Genomic DNA, 6,420 nt, shown 5'->3' with positions numbered 1-6,420 from the left:
TATCTATCTATCTATCTATCTCCTATCTATCTATCTATCTATCTATCTATCTATCTCCTATCTATCTATCTATCTACCTATCTATCTCCTATCTATCTATCTATCTATCTATCTATCTATCTCCTATCTATCTCCTATCTATCTATCTATCTATCTATCTATCTATCTATCTATCTCCTATCTATCTATCTATCTATCTATCTATTATCTATCTATCTATCTATCTATCTATCTATCTATCTCCTATCTATCTATCTATCTATCTATCTATCTATCTATTATCTATCTATCTATCTATCTATCTATCTATCTATCTCCTATCTATCTATCTCCTATCTATCTATCTATCTATCTATCTCCTATCTATCTATCTCCTATCTATCTATCTATCTATCTATCTATCTATCTATCTATCTATCTATCTCCTATCTATCTTCTATCTATCTATCTATCTATCTATCTATCTATCTATCTATCTATCTATCATCTATCTATCTATCTATCTATCTACAGTCCAAGAATCCCGCGGCACAACCAAATGTGATAAAAAATACAAAAAGGTGTTTATTCCATATCAGGTAGAAAATACATGCAACGTTTCAATCTCATCACGAGATCTTTCTCAAGCATCTATCTATCTATCTATCTATCTATCTATCTATCTATCTATCTATCATCTATCTATCATCTATATATTTATCTATCTATCTATCTATCTATCTATCTATCTATCTATCTCCTATCTATCTATCTCCTATCTATCTATCTATCTATCTATCTATCTATCTATCTATCTAATCAATCAATCATACATTGGTTAAATATTGAAGGCCATTAGATTAGAATGTTATCATTCTCCACAGACTGGATGGGGCCTTCAACATTCTTGCATTTTATGGTTCCTTCCAAACTCTGTCTGATGTGTAGATTGGAGCAGGATAATAGGTCAGAAAGTAGATTTGATGGACATCACACTCCTGTCTGATGAGCAGGATGTGGGGGCATTTGGTGGAGGTAACTTCAAAGATCACTCTTGTTTTCCCTGGTGGGTTTTATTGTTTAGATAACTCATCTCTGAACAATAGGCCGACCATGGAACCTTCCCTCCAAAATCTTCAAAGGAAGGAAATCTGCATAATTGCCGACACACAATAGTATCAGACCAATCACATTGTATGTTTAGGCATGAAAACCAGATTATCCTGCTCCTGTCCAATCAAATGTTCTTCAATGTTAACCAATGAGGCAAAAATGGTATAAGTACTGGGTGTGAAAATCCATAGAGGTATGTATGAATGAATGGAGGTAACGCTTCTGGGTATTGTGGTACATTCATTCATAACCCTATTACGTCAGAGCTAAAACCGCTTGCTGTCACTCTGGGACTGAATCTGAATAAAGGCTTCATCTCTGGAAAAGAATCAAAGTTGGGCTGGATTCTTACCTGGCGGTGGTAAAGAAGATTCTACGTACATGGGAGTACATGGGAGTGAGGAGTGGCATGGGCCATGACATATCGTTGCTATATTTGTCATTTGTCTTTCAACATGTTGAAAAACAAACGACAGCAACGATCAACCGACATCGTTCATGTTGGCTCATCGTTGCCTTCTATTACATAGGACGATTATCGGCTGATATCGTCTGAATACGGCTGACAGTCGTTCTGTGTAAGTAGTACGAATTCCCTGTGCTTTACCTTGTCCTCAGTGGAGCTGATACTACTATGGGAAGACTTGAGATTTTTAAATAGAAGTAAACTACAAATCTATATAACTTTCTGACACCAGTTGATTTGAAAGAAAATAATTTCTCGCTGGACAACCGCTTTAAATATACTTTAAAAAAAATTTCCATTGACTTTAATGCGGTTCGATATTCGATTGAATAGTTTAGTACCGCCGTCTACTCGAATCGAATTTCAAACTTTCAAATATTTCACTACTTGCTCATCTCTAGTAACCATCTCTAACTAACTCCCTCTTGTCATGGCAATTTTTTAATTTATTACTTGCATTTTTTCCTTCTCCCTCTCTAAGATCTATAATGTTTTTGTCTTATTTATTTATTTTCTATTGGTAACCTTTATTATGATGTGTATATATATATATATATATATATATATATACTAGAAAATGTACCCGGCGCTGCCCGGGTATAAAGTGTCAGTGTGTTAATTAGATTTGTTCTAAGGTGCCCAGGAGACCAAGCTAAAGGTATTGTTTCATCTGAGTTAATCAGTGGAATTAGTGTATACTTGTAGTGCATAGTTGGAGGGGTTCTGTATACCCACAATGTATAGTTTTTAGGGGTCTCGCATATCTGTAGTGCATAGTTGGGGGGGCTGTATACCTATAGTGTATAGTTGGGGGGGTCCTGTATACCTGTAGTGTGTAGTTGGGGGACTGTATACCTGCAGTGTACAGTTGGTGAAGGTCCTGTATACCTGTACTGTATAGTTTTGGGGTCCTGTATACCTGTAGTATATAGTTGGTGCTGTATACCTGTAATGTATAGTTGGTGGAGGTCTTGTATACCTGTAGTTTACAGTTTAAGGGTCCTGGATACCTGTAGTGTATAGTTTGGGGTCCTGTATGCCTGTAGTATATAGTTGGTGGAGGTCTTGTATACCTGTAGTATAGAGTTGGTGTAGGTCCTGTATACCTGTACTGTATAGTTTTGAGGTCCTGTATGCCTGTAGTGTATAGTTTGGGGTCCTATATACCTGTAGTATATAGTTGGTGGAGTTCCTGTATACCTGTAGTGTATAGTTTTGGGGTCCTGTATACCTGTAGTGTATATGTTGGGGTCCTGTATACCTGTAGTATATAGTTGGTGGAGGTCCTGTATACCTGAAGTATTTAGTTGGTGGAGGTCCTGTATACCTGTAGTGTATAGTTTTGGGGTCCTGTATACCTGTAGTGTAAAGTTTGTGGTCCTTTATACCTGTAGTATATAGTTGGTGGAGGTCCCGTGCACTTGTAGTGTATAGTTTTGGGGTCCTGTATACCTGTAGTGTCCTGTATACCTGCAGGGTTGTATTTACCATTAGGCACCCATGGTCTGGTGCGTAGGGTAGCACCTTGCAGAGGGGCAGTACCCTCCCGTTCAGACTTGCCAGAAAATCTTTGGTCAGGTCTTGTATAGCGGTGTTATCCAGTCACAGTGTGGCGGTATTGGTCAGGTCTGGTATGGCAGTGTTATTCAGTCACAGTGCGTCAGTATTGGTCAGGTCTGGTGTGGCGGTGTTCTCCAGTCACAGTGTGGTGGTATTGGTCAGGTCTGGTATAGTGGTGTTATCCAGTCACAGCATGGCGGCATTGGTCAGGTGTGGTATGACAGTGTTATCTAGTTACAGTATGGCGGTATTGGTCAGGTCTGGTATAGCAGTTTTTCCAGTCATAGTATGGTGGTATTGGTCAGGTGTGTTATGACAGTGTTATCCCGTCACAGTATGGTGGTGTTGGTCAGGTCTGGTATAGCGGTGTTATCCAGTCACAGTATGGTGGTATTGGTCAGGTCTGATATGATGGTGTTACCCAGTCACAGTTTGGTGGTATTGGTCAGGTCTGGTATGGCAGTGTTATCCAGCACAGTATGGCGGTATTGGTCAGGTCTGGTGTGGCAGTGTTACCCAGTCACAGTTTGCTATACCTGTAGTGCCCTGTATATACATGTACTGTATAGATGGAGTAGGGGGCCCTGTATATACATGCACTGTATAGATGGAGTAGGGGGTCCTGTATATACATGTACAGTATAGATGGAGTATGGGGTCCTGTATATACATGTACTGTATAGATGGAGTAGGGGGTCCTGTATATACATGTACTGTATAGATGGAGTAGGGGGTCCTGTATATACATGTCCTGTATAGATGGAGTAGGGGGTCCTGTATATACATGTCCTGTATAGATGGAGTAGGGGGCCCTGTATATACATGTACTGTATAGATGAAGTAGGAGGTCCTGTATATACATGTACTGTATGGATGGAGTAGGGGGTCCTGTATATACATATACTGTATAGTTGGAGTAGGGGGTCCTGTATATACATGTCCTGTGTAGATTGAGTAGGGGGTCCTGTATATACATGTACTGTATAAATGGAGTAGGAGGTCCTGTATACATGTACTGTATGGATGGAGTAGGGGGTCCTGTATACATGTACTGTATAGATGGAGTAGGGGGTCCTGTATATACATGTACTGTGTAGATGGAGTAGGGGGTCCTGTATATACATGTACTGTATAGATGGAGTAGGGGGTCCTGTATATACATGTACTGTATAGATGGAGTAGGGGGTCCTGTATATACATGTACTGTATAGATGGAGTAGGGGGTCCTGTATATACATGTACTGTATAGATGGAGTAGGGGGCCCTGTATATACATGTACTGTATAGATGGAGTAGGGGCTCCTGTATATACATGTCCTGTATAGATGGAGTAGGGGGTCCTGTATATACATGTCCTGTATAGATGGAGTAGGGGGCCCTGTATATACATGTCCTGTATAGATGGAGTAGGGGGTCCTGTATATACATGTACTGTATGGATGGAGTAGGGGGTCCTGTATATACATGTACTGTATAGATGGAGTAGGGGCTCCTGTATATACATGTACTGTATAGATGGAGTAGGGGGCCCTGTATATACATGTACTGTATAGATGGAGTAGGGGGCCCTGTATATACATGTACTGTATAGATGGAGTAGGGGGTCCTGGATACATGTACTGTATAGATGGAGTAGGGGGTCCTGTATATACATGTACTGTATAGATGGAGTAGGGGGTCCTGTATACATGTCCTGTATAGATGGAGTAGGGGGCCCTGTATATACATGTACTGTATAGATGGAGTAGGGGGCCCTGTATATACATGTCCTGTATAGATGGAGTAGGGGGTCCTGTATACATGTACTGTATAGATGGAGTAGGGGGCCCTGTATATACATGTACTGTATAGATGGAGTAGGGGGCCCTGTATATACATGTACTGTATAGATGGAGTAGGGGGCCCTGTATATACATGTACTGTATAGATGGAGTAGGGGGTCCTGTATATACATGTGCTGTATAGATAGAGTAGGGGGCCCTGTATACATGTACTGTATAGATGGAGTAGGGGGTCCTGTATATACATGTACTGTATAGATGGAGTATGGGGTCTACCAGTTATTACTGTGGATGTTGTGAGGCAGCTTCCCTAGCAACCATTGCTCCCTGTGATAATGAAAGCAGTAATCCTATTGGTTGCTAAGGCTCCAACTGCTGTCTCTGCTGCAGCTAATTATATCACCTGTGTGTGCAGTGAGGAGATTTTCCCATTCATCTCTATGGGGCGCCTCTCTTCCTCCTCCCCCTCCCCTCCTGTACATCTGGTGGGGACGGGACCTTCGCAATAACCTTTCCGGGCAGCCAATGTATCTGTGGGCCAAATTTGGGGTCAAACGGTTCAGGCGTTTGGAAGTCTATTTGGGACAGACAGACAGACAGACTTTGATTTTTATTATATATATATATTTATATTTATTTATTTTTTTTGCTTCTCTCAGTCCAGCCCTGTTGGTTAAGGGAAGCATCAGACCAAAGCATCTTGTGATCACTGCGTGTGGCAGAGACACAGCAGTAAAGTTAAAGGGGAACCCCAGCGAAAATATTTTTCATTCAAAACAACTGGTTTCTGTGCCGGCAAATAAAAGCAAAAGCAAAAAAAAAAGTATGTAAAAATTTCAAATTTTATCACTTTTTATTGTTCACCATCACAAAAATGTATGTATACTTATATAAAAAGTCACATAAAACCGAATCATCACAGTGGAGTCTTTGTGCAGTTATGGGAAATTAGCTTTTTTTGTGGGTTCTTTACTGCCTCATGTGTATAGAAAGCTATTATGTGCTGTATTCATTGGATATAATCTGTACTGTGTGTACTGCATATACTCTACTATCAGGCAATGTCTTTTTTTTCCACGAAAAAGGATTTACATGTCACATGCACAGCAGGGACAAAACGTACGGCATGGAGGCTTCTGGTCACCAGGGGGAGCTCAATACAGCACACTTGTACAGCATAGCAGGGACAGCATACAGTATGGTGGCTTCCGGCCACCAGGGGGAGCTCACACCAGCACACTCATACAAAACAGCAGAGACAGAGTATGGTATGGTAGCTTCCAGCCACCAGGGGGAGCTCACCATAGCACACTCGTACAGCACAGCAGGGACAGTGTACAGTATGGCTGCAGATGACGGGATAACGGCAGACTGTTTGCAGCTCTACATCTTGCGGTAGGGGACAACGGGGATAGTGATAGGCAACAGGCCTCGATGTCTTAGCTGCACATTTCAAGTGACGGCTGCAGAAGGGAAAATCGTGGTTGGCAGCAGGTGACGGTCTTCATGTCCAGCATGCAG

The sequence above is a fragment of the Dendropsophus ebraccatus genome, chromosome 4 (genome assembly GCF_027789765.1).
Source record: "Dendropsophus ebraccatus isolate aDenEbr1 chromosome 4, aDenEbr1.pat, whole genome shotgun sequence".
Classification (NCBI taxonomy): domain Eukaryota; kingdom Metazoa; phylum Chordata; class Amphibia; order Anura; family Hylidae; genus Dendropsophus; species Dendropsophus ebraccatus.
The sequence above is the reverse complement of the archived record's forward strand: the minus strand, read 5'-3'. Positions refer to the sequence as shown.